Raw genomic sequence first — 15,647 nt, forward strand, 5'->3', positions numbered from 1 at the left:
CAGTGCCCCTACATGAACTTTTAATCCACCCTGAAATGGGATGTTCTCCCCAAAGATGCAGTGAAAATGTGTTATTTAAGTCAATACAATTGAAGCAAAAAAAGTGTTGTATCATCTGGAACTCTTCAGAGGATACCAACTATAACATAATTGTGCGTTTACCCATCTTTGCCCTCCCCGCTGCCTTCCAGGTAAATGAGAGTTCATAATATCCCAAAACTCATGGCAAATCTCCCCGTTAAAAGGGACAGAGGTAAGGTGGGTGATGATTGCATGGAGGGAAGAAAGAGCAGATTGCAAGGGATCTTAGGAAGGGTATAAATGAAGGAGGGAACTTTCCTGGAGTAGCAAGACATTAAAAACAAAACACATCTGTGAGCTAAAAGCCTGAAGACACAGATATTTGTAGCAATTTTGAGGTGGAGGAAGGGGATTAACTGTCACCAGCAAGAGGCTGGTACAGGTGAGACTCTGGTACAAGGGGAAGGAGAAGGGGATAATGCTGATCAGAAAAAACAGGGGCAGGTGGGGGACGCTGATTGCCATACTGACACATGGGAGTTGTGAGCTGGCGGTGGACAGGATGCTGGGGAAATAACAACTCAGAAATTAGGAGCACCAGTGGTCAGATCCCCTGGGGAAAGCAGCTCCTAAATGAAAGCTGAATAATATGGGGGAGGAGATGGCTTAGGAACAGAGATGGGAGCAAAGGAGTGAGAGGACAAGACCTGTAAATTCTGTAAGGATTATTATAGACGCAATTAAATTGGAAGCACCATTTACCTCTCCTTAAAGTAAGCCATGTGAGAATGCTACATCATCAAGCAGGGTTTTCGTGCTCTTCTGGGCCTATCACAGGAACCACCTACTATTTCCATTTCCTTAACCCCCTGCTATAGCATTTTATAATCCCATTGTATTGTTCTGCTTTTCTCTCTTCCTTTTTCTCTGTAAAAAGCAGACAGGGGATATATTTGTTGCTTATTGTTCCTAAGCTAGCACAGGCTGTAAATTATTCCTGAGCATCTGCTATCAGATCCTGATGGGTGTCCTTAGCTGTTTGATACGATCTCTTTGAAGTCAAAAGTGAATATGCTTTCTTGCCCTGTTCTGATCCAGCACTACCACCAATCTCCTCCCTTATATCTTCATCTCCCTTCAGCTGTTTTCCCCTCAATGACTGCCAAATTTACCCAGACCCCTTTTTTTTTTTTTTTTCCCCAGTTTCAACCCAGTATTCCCACACTGTTTCTCAAGCCATGTTCTCTTGCAGAAAACTTCTTACCTATCTTCCTGCCATCCTAAAACAAGGTCTTAGATATTCGGTCCTCATAACAGCCAGTTTCTTTGCACACATCTTGGACCAGTTAGACTAAAAGAACAGAATAAATTCATTAGGATCTACAGTTCCAGATTTGGGTCTAATGCCTGACTCCAGCAAAATCCATGAGATGCAGGGAAGGTACCTTGTGCAAGGATGCACAACACTGAGAAGGCGTTATTTTGCTTCAAAAATTGAACTGACTCTTTAATGTGAAAGAAAAGAAGAAGCAGCAGCAGCTAATTTCATCCTTGCTGTAACTCCAGATTGCATTTGTAGCTGTATGCACAACACTTAAAAGCACACAGTAAAAGACAGGGCTACTTCTTCCTCCCACAACATATGCTCTGACATTCAAAGTCCAGAGTGATTACGCCAAGCCAGACCAGCTTTGTGTCTTGTGACCTGACTGAAGCATGTTCCTTACAAGTTTGCTGTTCACTGGATTTATATGGGAAGTTACTGTACAGTGCTGTTAGTTTTCTTTATGACTGGCTGTATACATTCCTAGTTTCAGATTTGAATTTCTGCTCCTTCTGAGCATAGATCTGTCCATAGATCCAAAGGGCCACCTGATATTAGAGTGCTAAACAGTATGTCAAACACTCACCACTTGAGCTCATAACAACATAATACATTCTCCAGAGGTGATATTGCTTCTGAAGTTCCACTTTATATTTTGTGCAAACTGAGAAATAAAACCACCACTTATATGTCATGTGGATGTTGGTAGTGTCACTTTGAAGGCCATTTCAGAATAATGTCTTTTGTCCTAAAATTTAATGGTTTTTTTTTTTTATTGGGGTATAGTATTTTCACTTTTGCAATCTTGGATACTATGGCTGTGCATATGTTAATAAACTAAACAGAAACAGTGAGACTAAGTATATACTAGTAAATTCAGCTCTACACTGAAAATCAACCATGCATTTTGTTAAAACTGTTGGAATCATCCTGGGCATGGTTTTGGTCAGTGCCATTTAGGGCTTTCCTAAACAGCCCTTGAAGAGTTAGTAATAGGCGTACCTCCTTTTGTGGAGAATCAGGGAGTCCAATAACATGGATGCAAGCCATTCCACACCAGCAGGTCTGAGTGCAAAAGAACAGTCCCTAATCACATTTAAATCACTCGAAAAAAGCCACTGTAATCAAACTACACATTCCTCCAATATTTTAAGGAATTTACAAAATATGAGTTCCACGAGGGACTGTAATATGTCTTTTTCCCCAGATCTGTGGATAAAAAACACCCTGACTTATAACATTTACTTTCTGTACTTCCATTTTCCTGTTATCCTACATGACCTAGGAATTATTTTAAACTTTATTGCATGCTGGCAGGTTAAAAGATTTAGTACAAATCTAATAAAAAGTTAGCAGTATATCCATTCTGCTTGGCAACCTCTTCAAACAATACCGTATATAATTCAATCCATACTTGTTTATCCTGCTTATCAGAAGACATTTGCAAAATGTAGATGTATAGTCTTGCATGCTATCGAATGAGGCAATCATGATGTATCTATCCCTTCAGAAGCAAGAAAACTCTGTTGGAGTCAATATGTTTTGGCAGGTGGTATAGAAAAAAGGAGAATGAAAAGGAAGAAGATTTGAGAGAAAGATTAAGCTATAATCACTGCAAAAGTTTCTATAATAGAAAATCCAGCTACTGCTTTGCATGGTTCTGTTCTGAGTTGTTCAGATCGGCATTAAACAATATAAGATTAAGCACTTGTCAGGTGAACTAATGAGTTTTGGATTGATTTCTGTCTTCTGCAATGCTACTAGCATTTTTGACAGGTATGATTTATAGGGCATTCTTTGGGCCTGTTCGTGAGAAGAGCTGTTTATTTTGGTTGATAGACAGGGTTTCTAATGTTCCCGGTGGAGTGTGCAGATGGCAGGAAGGACAGTAATCTTTGAGACCATCTCTCAATGTCTAGGGTATGTCTCTTATAAATTTGTAATCAAGATCTCAAGAAACTAATGTGGGCAGGCTGCCTCTGAAATTGTTTTTGCGACCTTTGGCCAACGTAATGCTCCCTGAAAAATGTATGTCTGGTACTTTTGCTGTTTAGTAAATGGAGCTTGTATAGGCAATCAAGGAAATATACTTTCCTTTTTAACTGATGTGACATACATACACACACAGACGCAGAATTTTACACATTTACAGTTCTATTCCCTCTGGCTTAGAAGACTTTTTTTTTGTACATTTTATGTCTATGGATATCTAGTGTACTAGTGGACTATGAAAAAACAGCCAGGCAGTCTGTGTTGGAAACCTAATGGAATCTCTAAGGCGTGAAGATAACAAATCTAAGCAGCTGTACCACTGAATAATTTTTATTCTCATCTACTGTTCTTTCCATCATTTGATGTTTTTTTTCTATTTGTCTTGCTTATAATTAGATTGTACATTCTTGGAAAGAGGAATGTAGGCCAGGTCCAAGCTGATACAGTTGCATTGAATGAAAAAGCTGCACAAATACAGAGAGAACATGGGCCTTTCTTTTATAGTTTTCTTAATTCCAAAATCTTAATAATGAATTTTTAAAGAGGGTGTAACATCCATTGAATAACACTTATATGAGTATTTCCTGAAATCTTAAGAGAAAAGAACTGATTGTGGGGTGAATTTAAATATCTAAGATGGACTGCTTTCACAGCTGTCACATGGTAAATAATGGCAAAACCATGCTAAGAGAATTCTTTGGTTCAACTCTGACTCCAGTCCTGCGCAGCTTAGTTGCAAAAAATTTGGCTTCCTAGCACTAGGAACCTAATAGAAAGTTTGATTTTCAGACAATTTAAACTGCTGTCATATTTAACCTTAGACTTGCAAGTCTGAAGCCTTTGACCATTCTATTATTCATATCCTTTTGGCCTTTTCAGTCCTACTACTAAGTCCAATGATGGGGCTCTCTTCTCCCCGCTTTCTCCCTTTCTCAAATGCATGTATCTCTTACAACACTTTAATTTTTCCAGAAGGCCACTCTATCTCTGTACCATTCTGCACGTAAGATGATGATTTTCCCTCCAGAACTACTACAAGCATTGAATCCAAGTTGAACAAAAGCAAAAGTATAATGATGCTCTAATGGCTAGCAGAGACGTTGAAGAGTTGACTGACTCAGTTACATCCACATAGGCCTCTGACACTGTTTGAGATGGTCTTGGGTGCTAAAGATGTCCATATGGGACAGATAGAAATGACATGGAGCCTGTAGGACAGCTGTACCCTTCTGTGCAGGCAGCTGTCAGGCAGCCCAAATACCACTTGGTGTCTGTGATTAAGCAGCTGAATCAAGCTTTGCGTGCACCACCAGGAAGCCTCCTACTTCAATCCTCTGCACTCTAAAAGTCCCCTGGTTTCCACGTCTCCCACTATCCTAGCCCAGCATGGGCATGAAAAGCATGTCGGTGATGGCAGCAACACTAGCAAAAATGACAGCAGAGCTGACAGCCAGGTCAGGGAAGAAAGCTCGGTAAAGGCAGTGAGGGCTGCCAAAGCAGTAGGAGCAGCCAAACTTGCATAAGTGGCAGAAATAACAGAAACACAACATTTTCCAAAACATATTGACTACTAATGTCATTTACTACTAAGACAACTTCTTGTGTCTTGCGATAGGTACCCACAGTATAGAGAAAAATCAAGCTTCAGATGAGCACAGGACCAGAAAAGACTGCTGGCTTTCAAGCAGTAATATCCAAACAGTCCTTTTATACATTCATTGGACACACTTGACTTGGTGCCAGAGTTGTTTCTTGGCTTAAATAGCATGTTTTACCCTTCTTATCTACAATATCCTAAATAGTTTGAATAATTTTTCCTCCTCTTGGCCTCAGCTAAACAAAGCAACCTCTTTTCATAGGATTTTATAGTCCAAGCATCCCTTTGCCCTCACTTTAGGGAGATGCTAAGGTCTCTCTGCTGATGCTTCAAGCCATTGAATTATATTAGTGAGGCATCAAATCTCTGCTAAAACAGTGTGACTTGCTGCAGCGTGTATAATCTTAGAGTTGCTGCCTCATTATCTGTGAGCATACAGCTTATGGTTGGTTTGGAGCTAGGCATAGCATGTCGTCAGAGCTGCCTGCGAATACAGTGTAGACATAGTGTCAGCCTCCTCATTTACGAATTATTCAATCATTCTTCTCTAAAGGTTCATCACTAAACTTGTTCCAGTTTTATTACTTCTTTTCTAAACCTGCATGTCAAAATTATCTATACAATTTCAGGTGATTTCTCATCACAATTTTGTGTAGAAATTACTGAATCCTTACCTCTACTGAAAATATTTCATTGAGCAATCACAACTGCTTTTCCCATGGCTGCATGCTATTGAACACTCTTCTCCTATGATTGACGAGAATATCCTGATCTTTCTTCCCTTAAGTGATGACCTAGCAGTTTATACATTAAATTCTTGCTATTACTCCCTCATCTCATGAGCTTCCACATTGTAGTAAGAAATGTAACCATCTTTACCCTTGTCCACTACATTATCCATTTCTTCCTATGTGGTATCTAACTTTTCCTCTGCACTGATGATGCGTTCTTCCTTCATGCTATCAGCAAGTTTCATAAGCAATCTCTTATACTTCATGCCAAGGTTACTATTTAGAAACATAATAATGCATGAACCCAGCCTCCATCAGTAAGCTATTTCTAGCCTCATATCACCTCATTTAATACAGTTTCTTACCTCTTTAAAGCTCTTGAAGGAATCCCAATTTTCTGCTCCTTAACAGCAAATATCTTATGTGGCAACAACTAAATATTTTATTAACATTTAGCTCTAGTGGATTGACTAATTTTTTTTTTTTTTTTAATATTCATTTTCTTTTAGAAAGATATATAGTTTCTCTATAGAAAGCATTTATTTTTATGCCATTTCACCTCTATTTCCATTATCTGAATGTTCTATCCCTTGGAGACTCCTGAAGATAATTTGTTTTCCTTTTGTTAGATATGGGTATCATGTTTATTATTTCCATTTGTTATACATGATAACACCTAACTTAATTAAACATTTGTTTCTAGCTTTGTAATTTTAGGTGAGTTGATGACAGTGTCCGTTACACCCATTATGAGAATGAAACTCATGAGGCATTTACTCTATCTTGTTTATGACCACTTCAGGACCCATATCTTTATTACCATTCTGTCCTTAATATCAAAATGATTAAAAACAAAGAAAAAGTGTGCATCCAGTTTTAGGGTCAGTCTTGGGCTGACCATGTTTCCTTTTGGCTTGAACACTGGAAAATTAAAGATTGAGCTAGATCTCCATACTCTCTCCGTCACCTTTACTTGCATGCTCACAGAAGGATGTACCAGCTGGCTAGGGCTGTATACCCTCCATGCTAGCAGTGCAATGAGGCAGATTTTTCTCATGCAGACGCAGGATGTTTTATGCCCCTTAGTCCCTTCATGTCTGCTTTAGCTCAGCCATATTTTAAACTAGAAAACACTTTGGAATCTAACTTGTTTGCAGCAAGATCCTGCTGAAGTTCAGAAAGTTACTTCAGGACTCAGAATGAAAACTCAGATTGCGCTGCAATTTTATTGACTCCTGCAGTCAATAAATCTCCCCTCTCTCAAATGAGTGAGTGAGCTCAGCACACAATCCATTTCTCACCGCTGTTTTTCTTTGGTTTGATCTGTTAAGAGCAAAAGCTATTTTGCTTCCTATTTGGCCCCCGCAGGTTAAAAGGACAGATGAATTTGGGTGAAATAGTACAACCATCACCTACTGGTTTCAAATGAAGGTCTGGGAAAGGATTATCCAGGACTTCATGCGGCAGATGACTTTTTCCTCATACTACAGATCAAAAATTAATTTGTGGTGAAAAAAATGCTCTTGAAGAAAAAATAACTTTGATGGGATATTGTAGGTAATTCAAAGTTCACTTTCTGTCCTCAAAGCTCTGCTATTCACACCCAACAGCAAATGAATCAATCCCAGACTATTGTGGATTATTATTACTTCTGTGTATATAGCAATAAAACCTTATGGGCATGACTGTTGTCTTCTCATTTCCCATCTGTGTCTTGTGTCAGTGAGCTGTACCAGTGGCCTTTTCTATGACCATGACCATTCTCTGTTTGCACTGCAATTTCCCCACTTATGCAGTGAAAATAATGACAACTTTCTTTCCAAGGGCATAGGATGATATGACAATGAATAATATTGCATGGGTCTAATTCAAAGTCCACTGAAGTAGCTCAGAATGTTTCAGCTGAATTCAACATGCAGGTACTATAAAGGTACCCAGGTACTCAGGTAATCAGGTACTATAAAGTCCAAATCATTCTATTACAGAACAAATCTCATGATTAATTTAGCCCCATTTGTGAGGCAGCAAATCATTTAGCAATCAACCCTAATTTCTGCAAACATTTGTTTATTCATTTATTCATCATTCATTTTTCATTCCATAATTTTCAGCCTTTGGCAGGTTCCCAGTAAAATTATTCAGTGTTTATTGCCCAGAATGCTGTTCTGTGATTACCCATCTGAATCATATAGCAAGGGTTTAAATCTGCCCATTGGAATGACTGAAAGAGAAGAATAATGAATTGGGATGTTTTGAGTTTTTTTTTCTTTTTATTTTTTCCAACTGATGAACCCCTTACAAGTTTTCGGATTGGTTTGCACATCACTGAATAAATTTAATTTACATAGATTATTATGTCAAATGTCCAAATGTGACCTTTCTTTGTGGCCTTTCCTGGAACTTTTCAAATTCGACAATGGACTATAGGCTATGTCTGTTCTGGTAAATTAGATGTTTGTGGTACTGTTCATTGACAGTGAGGCCAACAGGCAAGGATCAGCCCACGTTTACACAAGTAACATTTCTTACTGTCCAAAACAGAGTGGCTGTATGCAAAGTGCCAACTGAGATTGGTTTCTTGCCCATGAAGACTTCCAGGCTATTCTGGGACTTGTTTGTAAGAGTGCAAGTCAGCCCAGGCCACAGCACCAAAAGAAAAAACTTCTACAAATAAACAGCTTAAAAGTTCAAACTCCAGAATATGGGAATAGTCTTAGACAACCAAAATCTCTGAGGTCAGCAGAACACAAACTGAAAACTGTGCCTTTAGATGAATAAACAATGTTACTGAAGATCAGAAAGGTGTGGTGGGTCCATGCAACTTCAGGCATATAATTTGGTCATCTAACATCATCTTCAGTCTCAGCTGTCACTGTTTATAGCTAATGGAGAAAAACCTGTGCCTCCAGAGACTCATTTGGAGAAACTGCACAATGTGAAGAAGTTTGGTTACTTTAAGTAGCTGTAAACCATGAGTAGTTTTATCATATGAGACTTGGAAAATCTTACACTTCCTTTAATACATTAAAATCTCTCTCATTCATGTTTCCATTTATTTCTTTTTTTTTCCGCCCCAAACCTATTCATCTATTTCCAATTCCCGACTTTATAAAATAAATTGTATTTGAAAAGAGTAAAAATGACACCTGACATTAGTTGAGCATATGTATAATGAAGACATAGACCAAATCTAATAGCAGGAATAGGGAAACATTTAAGCAGTTTGACCGGGGAAGCTATGAAATCTCCAGCATGGGAGGATTTTAAGAACAGACTATACAAACATCTACCTGAAAGGCACTGCCTGAGCTGATATTTTTCTGGGGCAAAGGAATGGACCAGGAGACCTGTTGAGACCCTGATTATGTTATTATCTAGGAGTCTAGGGTTTTATAGGTTTATGGTTGTTAAAATTTTATGACTGGAATTTTATGACTGGAAAAGTAGAGATAATCAAATTAGAGTTTTCAATTTTGATAAATGTATACTTAACCCTATTTTGTCAAAATACAAAATGTCAGTGATTATTTTAATGGACATTTTGCATAATGTAATCCTTTCAAACAAAATTGTTTAATAATTATATGCCCTTCTCCAGTGATTTTGTTGTTAAGATCTAAAAGTGAATGAAGGAAACGTTACCTACAGGTGTTAACATCGTATTATTTTATAGATAGGGAAACAGAGGCAATGAGAAAAAAAAGACCAGTTTTGAAATCCCTGGGCATCCTGTAAAGCCACAATTTTGCCCACGTTTTCAAGCTTTAACTGCCTGTTTGTACTTGTGTTTGATGTCAATAATCTGAGTCAGTAAATTACTTTGAATACAAATTTTGCAGCCAGTTTTGACAACATACGGAGTCCTGTGTTCCATGGATATGTATAAAACAAAATATTTGGACATCCAAATATCATCATGAGAGAATGAGGTCTGTGGACCTGAAGAATATGTATAGTTTGCATTTGTTGACATAAATTAAATCCCTTTCAAATAGCACTAAAAAATCTGTTCCTGGCCTTTGTGATTCAGCAGCAAAGACTCAGAACACTGACCCTGATTATCTCACATTTTAACTAGAAGATGCACTACCTCTCACATTTGATTAATTCAGTAACATGTCACCTCAGTCATGGCTCCCATCTTCCAATTTAAACTCTTTGCAGTGTAATCTACTAAAACCATTATTTTCTACTGGAGTAAAATCCTTTGTCGTTATTAATTTTTGGGGCTCTGCAGAGTTCAAAAGAAGAAGGACTTCATGTGACCTTCAAGAGGAAAGTCTCACTGGATTTACCACCTGCTTCACTGATGGCCAACAGACCAACTTTTAAGGTGTTCAGAATACGTTTTGGTAGTGAGTGTAATTTTAGCAGAAATTTAATCAACTTGCCCCTGTTAAATATTTATCCAATTATGCAAGTGACAAGCGAAAAATGAATGAATCCCTTTTAACATAATATAAAATAACACATAGCAGAAGGGAATTTTATCATTAAAGATATAATGAGATCATGAACACCTCCAAAGGGGTGAGTTAATCAAATAAGGCCATAATATGACAAGCAGCCTGTCAGAAGAAATTCTATTTGCTGCAGTATGTGAGTTGCATTTGAGTTAATAATTGAGTCGCGTAACCATTCTACCAACCTTGTTAGACGATGTCACACTCAGCTTCGTTGATGAAGGAGGACAAAAGTAGCTTGTATGAAAGGGGAATTCCAAGAGCTCATACTGTAATTACAGGAATTGCTGACAGTTACAGATACAGACCTTTCCCCCAGGCATGTAATGTGTATTGCACTCCCTTCTCCAAAATAATAATAACCCCCACGCACTAAGTATAGATATATGTACACTTGAAGAACTAGCTGTAGAAAGAGAAGAGTCTGAAGCATATGGCGAAGGAGTCTCAAAATATTCATTTTTCTTTTGAAAAGGAAGAGTTTAAGGCCATATCCTTAGCTAGTCCAAAACCTTAATGCCCCATTGACTTCAACTGAGCTCTGATGATTTACACAGGCTGATGCTGTCTCACAGTATGTAATCTTTTCCCATTAATGTTTACCTGCTGTGCCATAATGACTACAAAACGCCCAACAATAGCTAGACAGTGGGTGTGCTGTGACTGCCAGTTACTACACAAATCATAATCATGCTACTGGTACCTTGCACTTCCTCCGCTTATTTGTCATATCCATCTGGTGTCCCTCCTACATATACTAAGAGTAAACACTGTCTACAAGTTCTCATCCTACATTGGGAATTAAAATAATATTGCAATAGCAATAAGCAAAAATTAACATCTGATTTCTAGTAGCAACAACACAGTAATATAGAAGCTCTCTCCTTCCAGGAGCTCAAGGCACTTGGACTACTTTGTAAGTGGTGTTTTGCAGAAGACGAAATATAAGGTAATAAAAGATCAAAGGATTAGCTTGTGATTATACGATTGGCAGATCTTCTTCCAGCTGTAAAAGAAAAAATAAACTATGAGGAAATTCATATCATTATTAAGCATTACTTCACTACAGGTACTAAACACTACAAAGTCTAAAGCTGTACAGAAGCTGTCATAATAAATCCTGAATCCTGGCAAAATTCATTAAAATTCATATTTTGTGGACTCTCTGAAAAAGAACCAAATAACTGCTGACAGAGTTTGCTAACTTTGATTATGTTTGTCTTTTGAAAAATTGAAGAATTCAAAACACATCTCATGCAGAAGGAACTCTCACAGATTTAAGTTTAAAATCGTGTTCACTTGTCTGCAATGACCTATCTTACTGACCATCTTACTGATCTAGTGATCTTCATATAAGAACAGAAGACATAAGAATGCCACCTCTGAACCTTGTTTGTCTGAAACACAGCTTCATCTAAAAACTATCATTTTCCAGGAACTGGGATGTAACAGTCATATTGTATCTGAAATGGCTTAAAGAAGAAAATACTGTCATAGCAATGGGAAGAAATAACACCAGCAACCATAACATAGACATATATATATATAAAATAAAAAAAATAAAAAAAAAAAAAAAAATCAATGTTCTACATTGGATTTCAGATGATCCCTGTACAAGATTGTCTTTACCACTTATCTTGTGATTCTACCATAAACCCATAATTCACTCTTTGTTCCCCAGTTTACTGAGCCTTACAACGTTTTATTTGTGAATCAATTTCCGCCTGTCAGTTCAGAACAACTGTGCTTCACTTCCACCTTCCTTTGTCTCTATCTATTCATAGTACCTTTAATATAAAGAAAGCCTCTTTTATGAGTTACTGCTATGCCTACTGCGATGGGACATGCCTTGGTTGAAGAAGCAAGTGTGGTTTATTACAAACAATATCAAATGTCCTGACCTCCCCGAATAGTTAGTAAAGAGTGCTTGCAGGACACCTACAATACTGTCCCTGAAGAGGAGGACCCCTGTCTTCAGTCAGATGGAGCTAACAGCTGCTCAGCATTTCTGCTTCAACTCCTCACTAATTTTGCATCGCGACACTTTGCTGATTTTATTTCATTAGTAAAATATATATTAAACCAACCTGGGAGGTTGTTTAAGTAGCTGCCATGTGCAAATAGGTCTTTTGCATCCTTCAGAAAAAGCAAACAGCTTCACAGAGCCATATATCAAAACAGGATGTCAAAATAGGGTATCAAATCCTATCAGATGTTCATCAAATTATTCCCCATGCCAAATCTCAGTGCAGTTCCTATAAGCACATCCCTTATTTTAGTCATAAAGTAAAATTTCCGTTGCTAGTGAAACTGCTTATGAACTTGAATATTCAGTAGGCATTCTGGCAGAATACTACTGCGTACCGACACAGAAGGCTAAACAGTAGAGCTATAAATAAGCAGGACCCTGCTTCCAAGAAATACTAACACCTACACAGCTCACTAGCTGTAATTTAACAGACTACTGAAAGACCAAGTTTTTCGTACTCATCTGCAGACTGGGCACGGACAGGGAGCACAACTGGAAGTGAATCAAAAGGAGAAGAAACTCTCCTGACCAAATAAATAAATACAAAAGAAATAAAATAGAAAATATGTGGCTTAGGGAGATTTAAATTAATTATCTTATGGTGGAACTGTAGAAGAGACAGTTGGTTATTTGTAGCATGCTTCCTTTGCTGTCAATATATAAGAAAAAGGCATTTTGGTCACATTTTGTGCAAGTCCATGTATTGTCAGAGCTCTGATTTTTTGCCTGTATTTAAATCAGATTAATTGCAGTTTTTGTAGATTGTTCCTATATTTCAACTCCTGTTTGCTTACTTATTTGTTTATTTCCTTGTAGGTACAAACTTCTTCAGAACAAACTTTTGAAAGAGACCTAAGGACAGGACTTTGAAACCTGGGCAGTCTGGATCCCTTTGAGCTGTGTATTTCCACCTGATGGCCCTCAAAGTATTGTAAATGCTGCAGAAGATGAGGAGCAGAGGTAGAAGGATGCAATTTTTTATGTATCAACTTCTCCTTTCTGAGTTGGAACAGATCACCTCTGTCATTTCAATAATGTTGCTAACAGCAGAGAGAATTTTTTCCCTGTGTCATAAGTATTTGAAGAAGTAAAATTGCAATTCGAGTCCTGATGCCATTGTGCTGCTTTGAAGAGCTGTGGTAGATAGGGCTATTGTAACAGAATTACAATTTTGTAGGTATAATAGTGTCTGAACCACAAGCCTGCATAAGTATCTATCGTCTCACTCAATAACTGAATACAGAGACAGATCTTGCATAAAGTCTTAACATCTGTAAAACAGATTTTTGGGATTTTGTAAGTTTTTTGTAAAACAGTTGGTTGAATTCTAGAAAAGGAAAATTCCAGATTTTTTTCTGGTACTTTGAAATTCTTTCTTGAAAAGAGAAAATACAGTGCTTATCTTTAAAAGATTCAGGGAACTGTAACAGATGTACAGATGTAGAGAGTACTGTGTTCAGTTTTGGGCCCCTCACTACAAGAAGGACATCGAGGTGCTGGAGCGTGTCCAAAGAAGGACGATGACATTGGTGAAGGGAACAAGTCTTATGAGGAGCAGCTGAGGGAGCTGGGCTTGTTTCGTCTGGAGAAGAGGACCTTATTGCTCTCTACAACTACCTGAAAGGAGGTTGTAGCGAGGCTGGGGTCGGTCTCTTCTCCCTAGTAACAAGTGATAGGACGAGAGGAAATGGCCTCAAGCTGCGCCAGGGGAGGTTTAGATTGGATATTAGGAAAAGCTTCTTCACCGAAAGGGCAGTCAGGCACTGGAACAGGCTGCCCAGGGAAGTGGTTGAGTCTCCATCCCTGGAGATATTTAAAAGAAGGGTAGACGTGGTGCTTGAGGCCATGGTTTAGTGGTGGACTTGGTAGTGCTAGGTTAATGGTTGGACTCAATGATCTTGAGGGTCTTTTCCAACCTTAATGATTCTATGATTCTGTTATTCTATGATTCTATGATTCTATGATTTAGCTGAAGTCACATTCTTACAAAAATACTGGAAAATAACTCAAAAGTTTGTAAGCATCTAGAGGATAATAAGAGAAAAGCAACAGCAAATTTACATTCATCAAAAACAAATCGTGTCAAACTAATCTAATTCTTACTATGACAAGTAAACTGGCTTTGTGCACAAGGGAGAAACAGGAAATGTCATATACTTTGACTTTAGCAAAGCTTTGACAATGTCTTACATGAAGGACTTTTAGAAAAAAGTTTGGGAAACAGTATCTAGGTGAAACTCTAGAGTGAGAGATTACATAGCTACTGTCAAAACATCAAAATTAGATAGCTACCCCAACTCAGTGCAGTTGGCTATTTAGGATTCTGTCTAATGACTGATGCCATTCATAATTTCATAAATGGTTTGGGTGAAAGAGTAGAAAGCATATTTATTACAGCCACAGAGAGCATCAAGGTGAGTGTCTGCAAATATGGTGGGGAAGAGGACTAGAATTCAAAATATTTGGAGACAAGTGGAAAAAAAGTACAGTGCCATTCAGGAAGGACAAATGTAAAATGAAACTCTTGGAAATATGGAATTACTCAAATCCTAAAGTGGATTTGTGGCCTGGCTGCAGTATTGCAGAATGGGATCTGAATAATACCAGATTACAGCTGAACAAGATTCACAGCTCAACTTGAGTCAAAACCTTGTGCGTGTGCATAGAAGGCACAATAGTTTGGAAGGATGGGGACCATTTGTAAAGGATCCTCAAGAGAAAATGAGACTTATTCGGTTAGGTGTAGAAAACATGACCTAGGAGAAAAGTTGAAAGAAATTAAGATCCTTTAATCTAGAGAAAAAAAAAAAATGAGGGAAAATGTGGAAATGGTCTTCAATGGTAAAAGGTAGCTAGACAAAAGAAATAAACTCTTTTCTGTGTCTACTGTTGTTAGGCCAGGTAGTAATAGAGGAAAGAAGATTAAAATCTAACATCAGGAACCATTTTCATCACTGGACATCTTTAAGCAAAATTGGACTAGCATTTGTCACAAGTGACAAAGCTGACCCTGTCTTTATGAAAGGAGATGGACTACATGACCTCTCGGTATACCTTCTAGACACATTTTCTTTGATATCTTCAAGAAAAAAAACATATTTCTTTCTCTGAAAGATACACCTGTTCTTAACTGAAGCACAAATACACTGAAAGTAATAACTGTATGTCTTTAAGGTTCACAAAATACACAGGAACAAGCGCTATAAAGTAAAACACTTGATAAAATAAGGAGTCATGTCTGAGACTGAGAATTGTGAATGGAAACAGAGAATCTCAAATTAAATATTGTTAATGTGGAAACTGGCCCTTTTTATGAACAAAAAAAAAGTATTAGAGAATTACAACATGAAAACCGTACCAATTTGATTTGATTAATTATATTGAGTCACTGAAGTATCACATTTACTGACCTCTTTCTGTAAGACCCTGACACCTGAGAATGGGACAAGGGAGAATTAGTGTTCTTCTTTCTATAATCCTGAGAGATGCA

This window comes from Platalea leucorodia (genome assembly GCF_965183815.1).
Source record: "Platalea leucorodia genome assembly, chromosome: Z".
Classification (NCBI taxonomy): Eukaryota; Metazoa; Chordata; class Aves; order Pelecaniformes; family Threskiornithidae; genus Platalea; species Platalea leucorodia.